At 38.7% G+C, this 16,658-nt stretch overlaps 1 protein-coding gene across 1 annotated transcript in view; it reads left to right on the forward strand.

Moving 5' to 3' along the window:
• The first annotated feature begins 5,921 nt into the window (after positions 1–5,921).
• LOC121301386 (protein strawberry notch homolog 2-like) overlaps positions 5,922–16,658 on the forward strand; it is a 49,047-nt gene continuing 38,310 nt past the window's right edge. The window contains exon 1 of the mRNA XM_041230733.1: positions 5,922–6,087. The gene's annotated coding sequence lies outside the window, so the exon portion shown is untranslated. The remainder of the gene's footprint in view (positions 6,088–16,658) is intronic.

A 16,658-nucleotide genomic window follows, 5' to 3' on the forward strand; every position in this document is an offset into this window, starting at 1 on the left:
GAAAACAATGTCTTGTGATGACGAATTACTTCCACCAGAGGTCACTATACAACCAAATACAGTGCAGCATTACAGCAGTCGTGTACTGTAACCTACCAGAACTACAATCGTAAACTACATGACTGAAAAGTTGACTCATAGACAGTAGGGCAGGGATGTCCAATCACTGTCCTGGAAGGCTACTCCACTCCAGGTTTAATAGGTAAAGTGATGTAAGTGTCTAGGTCTGGGTGGAGGTTTAACTGGGTCAATAGAACAGGGTTGGAACAAAGACCAGGACTGGAAAACAGCTTTGGTCACCCCTGTATATTCTCAAATACAGTAATGAATCATCTGTTTTGGTGTTATGTTTTGTTTGCTTACAATTATGCCTTGTCGTGAATATTATTATTATTATTTATTATTATTATTATTATTATTATTATTAATTACATTAAATGAACGGACTGCTCTTCAATGTATTTTTGGAATACATCTTTATGTATAGTGGCTAAAATTAAACACACACACACACACACAGATCACAATGTAAATTAGTACAGTCACAAGCGTCCAGGCGGATAATGTATCAGAAGATGATGTCCTCGTTATTCCAGTAATGCCTGTACCATACCCCAGCCTCACTGGCCCAGAGACAAGGGGAATTCCAGTGTCAAGACAGGAAGTGAAATCCTTCTAGTTAAGAAAATGTTCCCTGGCCCCATGCATTGGGCTGGGCAGTGTTGTCTTTTTTTTTCACCTGGGCTTTTCTCGTTTGGGCAAAGAGTGTCCGATTCTATTATATAACCCTGTTAGAAATGGCAGCTCTGGTCGTGAATCCTGGCTGGTATCCATGACTGCCCATACTGTTAAGCATGTCATCAATGCACCTGCAGAGATGTGCATCGTGGTTAAATATACAATCCTAAACCCTCTGCATATCACTACAGTGGAATAACGCAAAACAAGATGTGAAAATAAGTCACTAATAACCTGGCAAATTACACATTAGAAAAGAAAAGTCGACTAGACTTTTGTTTTTGCTGTCTAAACGATTGATTAGCTAGACTCCCGCTGGAACCGGAGCGTACTTACGGGAATCTCTTCCTAATACGGGACAAGGGCGAAGGGCGCCAGGAAAAGAAGAAATCTACAGCGTTTTACTGGAAACCACTGGCCAGCTTCCAGCACTAAACATCAATAATAATAATAATAATAATAATAATAATAATAATAATAATAATATAATGCAAAAGAGTTTTAGATGAAATACATTGAGATAATGTACAATATGAAAGAATAAAGGGCAATACACGGACTCAATACCAGGATGTCTGGAGGCTTAAATAGAAAGGAATAGTAGAGTGTTACATCGTGAACTGTGTAGTCAATGACATCACAAACACATTCATAAATTTCAACAGAAATAAGTGAGCGCAGTTATATAAGCATCAAAAGCCTATAAGTTATTCAACTTTGTTTTCAAACACACTTTCCCTTGACAAAGGCATTTTAGACAAAGTGAAATGTTGACACATCGGCTCTTTTGAGCAAACATTTTGATAGATAGATTGATAGATAGATAGATAGATAGATAGACTGATTGATGAATTGATTGATAGGTATTGCTTTTTGAACCCGGACCACAATACTTGCAATTGTAACCAACAAACTGCGCGGTCACAGTATACTGCATAGAATCTGATAAGGGCTTGACGAAGTATGTTCTCACGAAATCAGCATGTCTCATGTCTCAGATTAATTAGCCTGCACTAATGAATCGGACGTGAAATTTATATATATATATATATTATATATATTATATATATATATATATATATATATATATATATAAATATTTGTTATATATGTCTATTTTCCTTCCTGAACTATAAGGTAAGTAGGTTTGATTGCGCCCGACAATAAAAAAAAAACAGTTTTACCACTATTAAAATGTATGAGTGAAATACCGGTAGTTGACAGTCCAGTTTGTTTATAGTTCATCGATAGGTTACAAAAAAAAAAAAAAAATCTTGAGGAAACAGTTGCAAATATGTCACCCTCTGAGCCAAATCAAACGGGCCACTAGTTGCAGCAGTAGGAGGTTATAAAGCTTCAAGCTCTGATATGATTTTTTTTTTTTTTTTTAAGTGCATTGCTTGGAAAAAAAAGCCGATCTTTTCAACATGGTGCTCGTCTGAACTGCTAGCGACGCCCCGCCTTTAGCGTATACCCAGAGAACGCTGTCAGGCTGTCACTCGCTAGACCCTGCTGCTCACAATCTCTCTAATCGTTCATTTCCCAAAGAAAAGGATTGCAGAGCAACACCGGCATGAATCTTTGATGAGACCTTCTCTTTAAAATCCTCAATCAATCCCCACCCCTCACAATCAATACCAGCTCCTTACAATCTAGCAAGGGTTCAAATATCTCCATTGTGGAAGACTGAGCATCTTCGGGTGTATCGATCGGCAGAACATGTGTAACGCAGTATAATCATGCAGGGGTTTTAAAACTATGAAGCAAATCTGACAATTTCAGAGTAAGCAATATGATTAGGGGAGAGTGGGGCACGGTGAGACACGGGGTACAGTGAAACAGAGGCACTCAAATGTTACACCATACCTGGGCTCCCTCTGGTGTTGGAAAAAATTACTACAGGGCTTCATTTCAGCTACCTTTGCAAATGGCTACGATGTGTTTTGCCCCAACCCCAACCCCAACCCCAACCCCAACCCCAAGCATCCCCTGCCCTAAAATCTAACAGCAAGCCCAATACCTAACCCCAAACCTAACCACCTGATGCCTCCAGGACACTTTCCAGGGGAGATTATGTTCTCCCTGGAATGCAACCCAAGCGTAGGTTTTTCTCTGAAGCAATTTTTGTTATTATACTGGTGTTAACAAGGAACTGCCAGGGCAGCATTTGCTGTCAATAACGACTGACAATTACACAACTAAACAAGGAGCATTGTTTTACAGATTACAGATCTGCGTCCGTTTAAAACGTTCGTGTCTCACTGAGCCCCACTTTCCCGTATTTAAACCCGCAGAAAACCGAAGCAATTAAGTACTACCGTTAATATGGCTTGGTAAAATAGTGCATCAAAAAAAAAAATAAGGTCAGGCGTTTTTTAAATTGTATGGCAGCAGAACTAAATCACTGTATTCTAGCAGCAAGTCAGAAGTGGGTCTGTGACCGCTGGTTCATGCATCTGTTTTTTTTTTTTCTCTAAAGGAAGGATGACCGCTCCAGAATTCCACACAGAGCACATATTTCAGAGTGGAAGGTCCCTAGAATTCCTCGGCGGCTCGCAAAATGAAGGCCTCTCTTGGGAACGCACAGAATTTTTTCACAGAAGTCATCAATTATCTCTCTGGCTGTCCTAGCTCCGGGCTGCCACTAGAGGGAGAACAACTGGGCTGACTGGTCTGAGGGCCATTCACATCACCAGCTACAATCAGCGACCCCAACAAACTCAGAAAGGCTTACTGTGTGGTGTACGAGCATTGCAAAGTACATAAGCCATTGTGTACAAAAACTACACAAAACAAAAGACAAAACTAAAAAAACTTGACTTTTTTAGCTTGAATAAAAGGCGCAGGAACTACTCCCTAAAGTTAAAATAATAACCCGTTCCCTTTCATACACTTACAGTGTGTAGTTAAACTTGTATTATTTCTCGATCCTAGCCATTATAAAGACGGAATGTGTATATGTTACTGTTAATGTGCAAGAAGTCAGAAAATAACATGACTTGCTAATACTGGGAATGCCTCAGCCTACTTCTGCAATTGTCTTGTGAACAGGAATTTCCTTAAAATAACGACAGCTCCACGGTTCACGCTTGTTTTTTGTTTTCAAGCTCTCAGCCTGCCCTTGAGATCTGAGTGGTTTTGTAATGATTCATACCAGTCCGGTTGCAGCTGTATGAACACAGCAGCTTAACCCTCCTATTATGTTCAGAATTTAGGTACATCTGTTGTGTTTTGGGTCATATTGACCCGATGCTTCAAACTAATTTAAAACAGCATTACATTGATTAAATGTTTTTATTAGCAAAGGTTTTACTCTTTTATGTTCTTTTAGTCCAGGAGCTGTGATAAAACTTCTTTGACTGTCAGCCTGGGAGCTCCTCATTTTGGAATGTCTTTGCCAGTGAGATGCTGTTGCAATACTGACAGAGAATATTAGGCTCTGCCTTGTAGATATGTATTGTTTTTTTTTTTGTTTTTTTGTTTATAAATATCTCCAGACAGGTACAGCCATTTCCAGAAATAATAATAATAATAATAATAATAATAATAATAATAATAATAATAATAATAATAATAATAATAATAAAACGTTTGTTTTATTCCTGCATACATATCTACATAGATAAATGCTTCGGGTCGCATTGACCCGAAACATCTTATTTGTATATATGACCTGTTCTTAAAAAAATGAACATCTCAAAGGTTCTGTTTTCTGTGTATAAGTGCATGACCCCAATTTAGAAAAAGTCATAAAATATTATACAGAAAATGAAAAGAAAAATAGAATTTAAGCTAATTGGAAACTTGAGTCGGGTGAAATAGATCCGAAACCTAATAGAAGGGTTAAACACTGCAGTGTTCCTAGCCAAGCAACTGAACATTGGTGCTTTGGAAGATGCGAACATTTCCAAAGGCAATGCTTGATGAACAACTGCTGCTGTCGCTTCCTGATCACTTCCTGTGCTGCAGTTCAATGGGCAAGGTGCAATCAGACCATGTGACTCGCCCTCAGCAAGGTTTTCATGCACACAACAGTGACATCTCAAACTCATTTAGGGTGGCTACCTGGCTCCAGATTTAAGGAATTCACACCTTTTCTAAAATGAATAACGGTGCTTAATTACCATGTGCATCAAACAATTGTATAATAAGAATGAATACAATGCTTATGTATTTGTATTATTATTATGTTTTTGTTTTTTTTTTGGGTGGGGGGTTGCAGCCACTTACTCGATATTCAATCGCCAATAATATGCAAATACTCTCCCAAGCAAAGCATCACCCGGTCTCTCACCTGTTCATCCATAGCTAATCATTATAGATCTGATGGGAAGCTGCTGATCAGGGTGACTTGTTTGAGACGCACAGCGATTCTGCCTCGGGATTCATCTCAGCAAAGTTGTAGCTAATTAATACATCAATTACTTTCAGTTTAAGTGGAATTCTGAAAATCCGTTCTGTCTCAAAGCGTCCGGTAAATCTGGAGTCAGGGTCCATCTCACGGAACACGCAAGCAGTTTTTAACATGTGCTGGTTCAGACTCAGCTGCAAGAGGTGCAGCTTCGCTCCGGCCATGCATTAGATAGATGTTCAGCATTATCCGACCCTACGCGATTTCAGGTCGCAGACGCATGAGAAAAAGCTGTACGACTTTCCACGAAATACGTTATCCTTCACTCCTGCCTTATGCGTAATTCCGACCTGTGTCACACAGTGCCGGAGATCCTGCACTCCGGGTCTGAAGTATAAGCCAAACTTTATCCTTAAATCAGTAACGTTGCGTTCATATCGGTAACAATATTTTTTTTTTTATTTAAAACACACAACAAAAACAACAACAACTTTTAAATAGAACGCTTGATATCAAAAAATATTAATTAGTATAATAGTAGTCTATTTTGATATGTGCAATGTCACTTTTTATGTCAAAAGCAGAATGTTTCGGGTCAGGAATTTGTGACTACAGGTGTTGGTTTATACTTCCCACTGCGACCCAGTCCGTGGTCTCCGGGGGTGCTCAATCCTTCTGGTGCACACGTAGACGTGTCTGCAGCTGATACAGCGCTTTTGCCTGCGACACAAGTACAAGCCAGCCTTACGTGTCGCAGCAGTTTGCAGGACAGTCCCCTCCCGGAGCAGGACAGTCACTCTGGGCTGGGAGGGGTAGTGACGCCACACCAGCGGAAGTGTGCCAATTCAAAATGGTGTCCTTAATAAGGAAGTGAAGAAATTAATCCGAAGGGAAAAAAAACACGAATAAATCCACGATTCCAACAGATTGTCCTGTTTTTATCAACGGGGACGCGTTTCGAAGGAGACCGGGATCACTACGGGCTACGTTTTATAAAGGTAAAAGACAAACCCGCCTCTGAATGAAGTAAGATTGTCTTGCCTGCGATGGTTGTTTGTGTAGCTCGGGGTAAAGGGACAGTAATTAAAAATTACACGCTCGCTTTCTCCATTTAACAGGGACATGTTCGTTTTCGGTAAACTTCGTAGCCTTTAAAAATACCAACGGACGCTTGGGGTTTGACTTTCGTGACGTTTTTTAAAAACCCGTGTCGCTTGTAAAGTTGGGAGTCGAACTACAGTCGGTACAGTTATTCTGAGTCTGTCTCCTCTTTGTGTAAAAGTTACGGACCGTGGCTTGTGAGAGAAACAACCCTCTGCGGTTATCATATCAAGAAAGAAGTTTGGGCTAATCTTTCTGTAAAACTAACGTTCAAATAAACACGGGCCTTAGATCTAAGATAGAGTTTTTTTTTTTGTTTGTTTGTTTTTTAATTTGTGAGGTTTGTTGACGTTTTTGTAGTTTTTTTTTTTTTTTTCTGTTTTTCTTTTTTTATTATTTATTTTCGGCTAGAAAGTTCACAAAATGAGTTCGGCCTCACAGCTTCCTTTCGACGATAACGGGTCACCTTTGTAATTCCACTATCTAGACAAAGGCTACTCAACCCTGGACCTAGAGGGCTGTTGTCCCTCCTGGTTTTAATTGTACACAATTGATTAATTGGGCTAATTAAGCTTCTAAAGCACTTAATTGGTCCAATTAAGTAATTTAGGGTACAGTTGGAACAAAAACCAGGAGCGACAGCGGCCCCCAGGACCAGGGTTGGGTAGCCCTGCGCTAGATAGTGTAATATGGGACATGCGCAGTGCAGTCCATAACATCTTTTTAAATGTACAAAAAAGTCAATATTGATAGATTGTCATCAGTACTCTATTGTAAGTAAAGTGATGATCATCGAAAGGAAACCTCTATATCTTCACTGTGTTACTTACTTGTACCTCATTTACTCCGTATAAATTAAAATATGTGAAGTCAGTTAGATAGGCAAATATTACTTTGAAAACCTAGATAGACTGCAAGAAACTATGCAAACTACTCAACGTACAAGTGACAATAGAAATCGTTAAGTAAAAGCCCAACTATGCAAACTACACAATGTACTTGTGATAATATAAATTACCATGTAATAACCCAGGTGATATTGCATCTAGCTTAGGAATGGAAGTGAGGCTCCCATTGCATTGCAGTTTGATCCATTTCTGATTTTACTATGAGTTTTTAATAAGACACACCTGAGCTTATTACTATACACTGTGGCTGATCAGGCTTGTAATAAAACATTGAATGGGTGAAACTGCTATGCAATAAGAGTCTGGTTTCCATCCCTGTAGTTTTTTCTGGTGGAGGTGGTATTTTTACAGCTGGGTAGAAATTAGGCTAATTCTCTCCAATGTGGCTGTTAAATTCTTTCCACTACAAATTAGACAACGTAGAAATCAAACCAGGACTGCCCTCTCTAGAGCAAGACAACACATATCAGTCCATTCAAGCAGAGCTACACAGGGAGTGAACATTGAGTCGTTTGTGTTTTTGATTGATTCTTAGCATTTCACCAACAAATCCTAAATAAATAAGCCATGCTAATAGCATGAATTTATGATTTCCACAAATGTCCATGCCCGTCCCGCTCTGACAAAACTTCTCTTTGTCTAAGTGGGTGTTCCTGAGAGCTTTATCTTGCTTTACTGTACTGTCTTGTATAACCTGTAGTCGGTTTCCTTTTGAGCTTTCTGAATACCAGGAAGAAATTAACTCATTAATGAGAGTATTGTCTGTGGCTGGCTAAAGTCAATAGCTGGCAGAAACGTTTTGACAAAATGTTGCTTTGATTTAGACTGCAGTAGGTTTGTGATTCTAAGCTTTGGGGGAGTGGTCTCAGCCCCTCCCTGTCTGCAGTGGTATTTTGCAGTGTGTGCTTTAGATACAGTCCCAAGGAATGCAACAAAAAAAACAACATTTCGGGTTCCAACTCATTCTTGGTAGTTTTAAGTAGTTGAAAATGACTAAAGCAGACATGTAACAATTCTGTGGCAATTATAAGTTCATGCTTCTTGCAGAAAAGCGTGCCGAATTCATATATAGTACAGAACATTGCCATGTTCAAGTTGCTGTAGTCTGCGCAGAAACATTATCAGAGAGGTGCTTTCTACATAAAAAGGTTGTACCTTGTACTTTGGTGTCTCCCTCCCTTAGCGACCTGATCAAATCATGTTTTTACAGAACCATAAAAATATAGATATTTACCAAATACAGTTCTATTTAAAATAAAACCGTGGCTGTAGAACAGGCCTCGCACAGAAGTTGCAGTCATGTGTTACTGGTTTTCTTACCCAAGGGTAAGATGCCTTTAACAATCTGGAATAATGTTTTTTTCAGCAATTGCTTTCCTCTCCCAGGCTTTGGTATATTTTTTATTTATATATTTTACCAAGGGTTGAGGTGTAGGCTCATCTGGGACTGGAGCAGAAGGAATTAAAACAGTACTGTAAAAATAAATAGTCTCATTATACTGAACAACAGTCAATCCAGGCATTGTCATTTATTTTACATTACAGCTGGGAAAAATGAAAACAATGCAAGAAAAGATTTGCTCCTTTATATGTATGTTGCTATTTCATACACTGCATGATTTATACCACCTTGTGAATATTATTCCGAGTTAGTAATTTATGACCAAATGGTTGCAGATATGGCTGATGGTAAATGCAATTATTTTTGATTATGCTGTATACATACAGGCACACATGGCACCTTTCTGAAGCTCACAATCAGTTGACCTTCCTCATTTCTATACAGACAGACACGTTGTAGAATTCTGCATTAGGGCTGTTGGTTTTTGATAGCTCTTCAGTGTAAGAGCGGAAGGATTTGAATACACATCTAGAAATACATTAACAGGATTAGTAAGGAAATTACTCTGTGGTATAGTACAAAGCTTCCCTGACTATTTCTAATCTCTGGAAAGCTTAATTTCAAAGCCATTTGAGAGGCCATGGGTTTAGAAGTTAGTTGGCATTTAAATGAGCATTATCTAATGAATTAGACAATGTGCAGAAACTACATTTAAAGGTGGCATAAAATAACATGTTACTGAAAAGTGTAACACATTAGACATCTATAATGAACCTACAGATACCAAGTGTAGTTAAAAAAGACACTGCACCTTTACTATTGATAATGGATAATATTAATTTCCGATTAATCATTTTTAACAATATCCACTTCTATAAACAAGTTACAAGTAAGAGTACTGTGGTAATCATTTATAGTTCTACTTCCTGCAGTTTCTTCCTATATTTTAGATAATGCAGATGTACTGTAGACAAAAATAATCTGCTCTTTGCAGCAAAGCAATTGCTGAGTTGATGGGTACCACATTTGTTTTGCAAACTACAAAGTTGGTAGTCGGCAACTGTCTAGTACTGAAAAGTTGTGACTAAGCTGTGTTTGTTTGGGTGGTTGGAGACCTCTTTGTTTTTGCCGGCAACACAAAAATGTGTTCGTGAGTGTTGTGGTGTTGTGAGTGCTTCATTGGTGGTGGGGGGAGTCCTGGAGTTTTTAATGCTGAAATGAAACTTTTTTAAAATGGAAATGTGACTTTTTTATATTTTCCCAGAGAGTCAACCTATTTAGAAGCCATACTGCCAGGTTTCTCTAGGCTTTATTTTGTGTTAACAGTAACATAGCTTTCAAGGTATCATCCCCTTTTTTAAAGGCTTCAGTAAAGGTACAGTATATACAGACACCTCTACAGCTTTAATTGAATCGCAAATCTTTTCTGTAAACCCCAGTAGTAGATAAGCTGAATTGTAACTTTTTTTTCTTTTCTTATTGTCCTCTGAAGGCATCTCTGTTTGCTCACTCCTTCAGCAGTTACCCTGCAATGCCGTGGAACTGTTCCTAATGCCTAATTTCTATTGACATCTCGCTTTACGTCTATACTGATGTGTGCGTGTTCATTTTAGTAGGTGGGTGTAACCTAGTCTTGTTGCCTGACTCCGCTACCTTCCAACCCCCGTTTGTGACCTCTGATTGGGATGTGGGTTTGGGGGAGCCACAGCAGTTCTGTACTGTAGCCTGCATGTCACTTATTTCAGACTGACAGTATTCTGATACAATTGAAACACTCATAGGATGTGATGGGGGTGGCAATAAAGGTCCATGCGGCTCATGGAGACTTGTCCTTTTTATTACATCATTTCCTCCAGGGTATGGAAGTGCCTGGCTGTTCAATCCCTCCTGAAAGACCCCAGTGTTTTTGGCCTCTGCAGAGGCTCGTCTGGTAAAGGGGGTGATCCTTTCCAGGTTCGAAATAAGAGCTTAATTACCCCTGTAGTGTAATGTAGACTCGCTACAAATGTAGGCCATTTACAGTTTTTTACAGGATTTACAGTTTACATGGTGTTTTCCTTTCCCTTGAAGTATGCAAAACACAGCCAGCCTATATTGCAGGTATCCAAAATATGTCTTGTAAGGCCCAGAATAAGGTATTTTAACTTAAAAAAAAAAAAGAGTTGAATTGATTAAATATGTAATGTAATGCTAATCAGTACATGATTTATGTATGTACAATTGCAGCATATACAATACCTACTGTTTCCAGTGGCAGAAGATAAGCATCTAGTTCTGATTTTTAAGACTTTGTAACAGTCCTGGGTGTATTGCAGAGTGGATTAAACATGCAAACATCTTTTACTTGAGAAAATATCTGGGCATACTTTCAAAGCCTTCCGTATTTCCGCATAAAGTTTTGTGCAGTCTATTCATTGTTGTTTTAATGATTACATAATCGCAGCTATTACTTCTGGCCCGAAAGTTTTCAAAGCTCTGTCCTCTAACCCAGTGTTTCCCAATCCTTGTCCTGGGAACCCCCTGTGTCTGCTGGTTTTCATTCCAGCCGAGCTCTCAGCTACTTAACCAGACCCTTCATTGAACTGATACTTTGCTTAATTAGACCTTTTTTAATTGTTTTCAGCTCTTAAACAGCTGCAGAGTTGAAGTTACTTTTTTATAATATGTTACAGCTAACTTGAAATCTGCAACTGTTTAAGAGCTGAAAACAAGTAAAAAGGTCTAATTAAGCAAAGTATCAGTTCAGTTAAAGGTTTAATTAAGTAATTGAGAACTCAGTTGGAATGAAAACCAACAGACACAGTGGATCCCCAGGACCAGGATTGGGAAACCGTGGTCTAACCCAAGAGGTGAATGCTGTTTGCATAGCCTGGTATTTTGGAGTGTATACAGAGTTCCCATTCAACAGCAGAGCAAGCTGCGGTGAAACAGAACATTCCACAATCAAATCATATAAACATGATCAATCCAATCGGGTTTACATAACCTGAAACAAGAGAGTGTTTAAAAACATACTGAGTTCAAGACTTGAAGAAGTTATTGATTCACGCGTCAAATCTTACTTTACAAACAGTGGGCTGCTGTTCTTCACACAGAACATATTCCATAGTCTGGATTTATTGATGGACGCAAATTTTTCAAAATCCCTGATTTGATGAATAATTAACGCAGCTGTGGGACCTAGTATTTGAATAGTCTTTTGGTGCACACAAAATACCGTGCTGGCTTTAAAATGTAATTATTCTACGCAATAAACACCATTTAAAAATGAACAATAGCAACTCTAAATGACCCTCTAAGGTATAATTTTCTTAATTGCAGTGCCATATATCCAGAAACCGCCTCAGTCAGCAGGTTATTTAATTCCATTTGTTGCCTCATCTGGCTTGCTTTTTTTGTATAATTGCATTCATTGTATTTTTGATTGTAATCTGGTGATAAATCGTATTTATGGCTGCAGGGTTGATTGTTTCTGAAGTGAAAGCATTCTTTCTCAGTGGGATGAGGTGGTGGTGGAGGGGTTGAGGTGGGCTCATGTGTCTAATCAGACTCAAACAAGTTATCACTTTAAATGTCACAGACGAGTAAGTGTTAATTGAGTTACAGGCAAGAAAAAATTAATGTTTAAATGAATTGGTAATTCCAGCACTTTGTAATAGCAGCGACTGGGGCCTCCTTAGACGTTATTGTTTTTATCTCACTCTCTGCAGGTACAGCATTTCAGTAATTTTTATTTTAGATCTAGTTTTTCATTTATTCATGATTCTCAAATCCCATATTAGTTTGATAGTCACACGTTAGCCCTCTGCAGACAGTACCAATCCACATACAATCACCACACAGTTTAGCACAGATTGTACAAGGAACTGCATGCGGTCTTGGGGGGGATTGTACGGGATTGGAGACTGAACTTCTCCTTCACGAAGAGGGGGAAAGCTCGCTGGACACTGGGGTCCACATTTCCCGTGCTGCGCCTTCACTGTACCTTATAGTGATGCGCTTTGTTAGTGTTTATGAGGTGCAATTTAGGTGCGATCACTGCCAATATAACCCTTGTCATGTCACGCACCAAAATTAATCACAAATAATGAAAAGAATAATAAAAAGTATTTAAAATATCAGTCCTCGATCTTGTGGGCGTTTTGGTAACGTTGAGTAATTTATCATGCTAATCTGCAATTTGGTTAAGGCTGTCGAGGATTTCTAATGAAACCCCTCGTGGGCGAAAAAAACTAAACTACTCTACTGAACTTTCTGCTACCTACCGTTCACGCAGCCAGCCAGACTAGCTTTTGCCAATCGTTATTTTAGTCTGATAGGATGTCTCTAGGCACCTGCTTGACAAAACTTATGACTCTGTGAGAAATAAAAAGGTCAGAGACCAGTAAGTCACACTGTGTTAATGTCACAGGTGTTTTTGATGCAGTGTGCTCCTGTGTGTAGAGCGCAGAGCCTGTGGATCAGCTGCAAACCTCTCTAGCTGCATATGAAAGATAACTCCACTGAAAACAACAGACCACTAAACTAATCTAATTATTAATAGGCATTTTTCAGTGTTTTCGTCAGTTTAGTGGTTTATGTACATAAATGGAGCCAAAAGGATGTGTACGTTTCTGACCATATTTTATATAGCAGGTTGGTTATAAAGGCTGTAGGAGACTTTTGTAGCTTAAATAAAGACAGATTTCATTCATGCCAGAGGAAATTTAGAGCTGCAGTGTCCGTTTAGGTAGGTGTGTGTGTGTTTGTCTGTTGAGTCTGTGTGTGTTGCTCATCATTTCCCACTCTTGATAAGGGTATGTGTTATTGTTTTATTGTAGTGCATTTATAGACACCCTTTGTCTCAAGGAAGGGTTTCATTGTCAAATATACAAATTAAAAAAAAAATAAATAAATAAATAAATAAAAAAGCCATAACGGGGATGTATGCACATGTGCCATCATTTAAATTGGTCTGTGTTGTTTTGTTTTCTTTTTCCATGGCTATTTTGCAAAGGGGCATCACAATTGATAACCACTCTGTGAGTGCTGTCTTGCTCTGTGTGCACTGGAAAGCAATGCAGATGGTTAAGCTAAATATTTAGGGACAAGCTGGAAGAATGGCTGGATAACAGTAGATGTCAATTGTTAAGTTCTAATTTTAGAAAATTCAACACCTGCTGACTGGATCTGTCTGAAGAAGAATTAGAATGTTTGAATCAGCTGTAACCTGACCAGAGGAACGGCTTCCAGTAAGCCACAGGGTTGGGATGATATTTGACTCATCCCAAGTTTGCAGAGGATACCAAGGCAAGAATTAATCCTGAGACAAGTACACCTGTATTGCTGTGGTCAAAAGTTTTGCATCACCTGTAATTGTAGGAGTGAGACATTAATTAAAAAAAAAAAAAGAAAAACTATATGAACATAATTTAGATTTTTTGTGTAACATCAAAGAAAATACAAAAAGATATCATTACCAGAAGTCTACAGGAAGCTGTGATAGAAGGTACAGTATTTCGAAATGTCACATTTTTCACTGTGTCAGTTTTATCTTTAGGTATATGGAAAACTGCAAAGTGGAGTGTAATTCAGTATGTTGATGTAACGTTAATCAGCAGGTTTCATTCGACTTTATGAAGCAAAATGAGTTAATTCTATAGGCTGATGCAAAACGTTTAGCCATAGCTGTACATAATTAACCAGTGAAGTCATTATTATGACGTGTAGGTGGGAACTACCTTGCCCCCAGGGGAAGGAAACATGACCCTCCCAGCTCTGATCCTTTTGTACTGTTTAGTCAACAGGGTGCTCCTGAACCCATTCAAAATCCTGTGATTTGTATAGTAGAAAGCTGGAATAACCTAACATGCCATGCACATCATGATCACCCACCAGCCCCTCCAAGAGTGAATTTTTCGGACCAGTTTTAGCTGCAAAATTCATTAGAAGTATTACAACTACAGCAGGTCACGAACTGCTCTCTCTCGTGTCTTGTACGGACAGGACCGTCCCGACAGTGTATGACTACAGGGGGATCTTTGATTCTTCTCCAACAGGAGCCTTGCTTTAATTGTTACCTTCAAAACAAGATGACTTTGATACAGTTTTTGTTTTTTTCAGACCACATGTAAACGCCATTTGGAACTGAACAAGAGGAGGCCCACACTGCCACGTGTGAAGGTTTCTCTAATCTTACATCTGTCTATTCGAGTTCTTCAGAGATCTCCCCAGTTTGTGTCTTGTTTAATTACGGTATGACAACGCGAGGTCTCTCTAGGTTAAGACTTGCAAAAGCAGATAATGGAATTTAGTGCAATAAAATGACAGGGAGCTGAAATGCAGTTATTTGATACATGCAAAAGCACTGGTTTCGATAGACATGTGTCTAAAAGCTATGACCTGTAAACTTGTACCTTTTACCTGTTAAACAAATATTGTTGATTGAGTAGCATATGGCATAGAGAATACAAAGTATTATTATGTTTATGACAAGTGCCCAGAGTAATTAAAAGCTACTGTCCTGCATTTACTAGCAGTGATTAATAATGTAGAGGCTTGGCAAGGTAACCATGCTTTGTTGTAAGTTCTGATATATGTTTTTTTTTTTTTTTTCCGAGGCTAATCTGTTATTGTATTGGCAATCATCACGAGGCTTTTGCAATGCTTTTAAACTCAAGGCACACACCGTGAATTTTTGTAAGTAAGTAATTAAGGCAGCAGAATCCAGAAGGTATTCATACAGGTTAGGTAAAGTGCAGGTTTTTTATTTCATGGATTTCTGTCGCCATGGCAGTGAAATAATTGCCTTAGTCAGGATGTGAAATTCTGCAAGTGTTTTAAGTTTAGCCAGGATGCTGTGGTTACCCTCACACTTCAAAAAATGCAGAGCAGTTACAGTTTATTATTTGTGCTTCATATCAGCAGTCAGGATAGGCAAGTAGAGGCTAGTTTTTATTTGTATATAGGCCTGGTCCTTGGAAATGTAGTTTTTAAGTTCTGTAAAATACACTATTACATTACTGTGCTTCCCCTCCTTGCAGCAAAACATGTTAAAACTTCTGGTTGCTGCTTGGATGTCAAAAGCTGTCCTCATATTTCTCATTAGCTACTAAAACAGTAACTCGGAGAATCAAATACTGTACACACCATGCAAAAGTGTTGGAATTACAGGTTATGGGGTTTTTCCTACAGTAAGCAAGTTTTGAAGAGCTGACGTTTGGCACAGAAACCAATGTGGAGTCATAGATGCAGGTTATAAGTGAGGGGTTACTGGAGTCATGCAGTGGCATTGCACAGCACTGCTAGCTGCTTAAATTAAACCCCCAAACTGTGTAGAAAGCATGCTAGCACAGACACTGTGCATCCGTCATAATGATGCTGTGGACTGGTGATAGATCTGCTGTGCAGGAAATGGTGTGGTGTTTTTTATATTTTCTTACTGTGGCTGGGATTGTCCTTGTGATTACTGGTACTTAGCTTTGACTTAGGAAGATTAGGGAGCCATGCAGCTTTGGCTGACTTTCCTATAGAGTAACTCACAAATCATGATAATAGCTTGATGTTTCTCATTTACCGTGTAACTGCCACACCATAACCACTGAGCGACCGTACGCTACAATCTAGTAAACAATATACTGCAAAGCCATATATATTTGCGACCAACATATTTGGCAATATATCACACCCATAAAACCTGTTTTGCTCCAGAAATGTTGGCGACTTGTTGCAATATATCAATACACTTCCAATATGAAGTATGTATTGTTAGTAAAATTTGATATTTGTGTCAAAAGTGATAGTTTTTTTCATACGCAAAAAACGCGTAATAAAAGGCTTGCAAATACTTATTGCTTTACAGTAGTGTTGTCTCATCACACAGATTGGTACATTTTTTTTTACGGGTGTATTTTTGTGCGTGCATCTGCATTGTTTTTGTTTAATCTTGTTAGATTAAACCTATTCCATTTTAAACTCTGTCATTGCGAATCTTCTTCAGTTTCTGGGAAACAGAAGCACTGAGGAGATTTCTCGTATTCTATTGATTATTAGACACAGAGAAAGAACCACTCTTAACCACCTTTTAGGCAAAAGCATTGTTAAAATCTGTTCCGACTGGTGATTACATTTTTTTCTGTTTACTCATGGCTTTGTCTTCTGATGAGAAATGATGGTGTTCACTATCTTAACGAGAACTTGATTCACCACTTCAAAGATTGGACTCGGTGATTGGTGGGGT

Source organism: Polyodon spathula, chromosome 27 (genome assembly GCF_017654505.1).
Source record: "Polyodon spathula isolate WHYD16114869_AA chromosome 27, ASM1765450v1, whole genome shotgun sequence".
NCBI lineage: Eukaryota > Metazoa > Chordata > Actinopteri > Acipenseriformes > Polyodontidae > Polyodon > Polyodon spathula.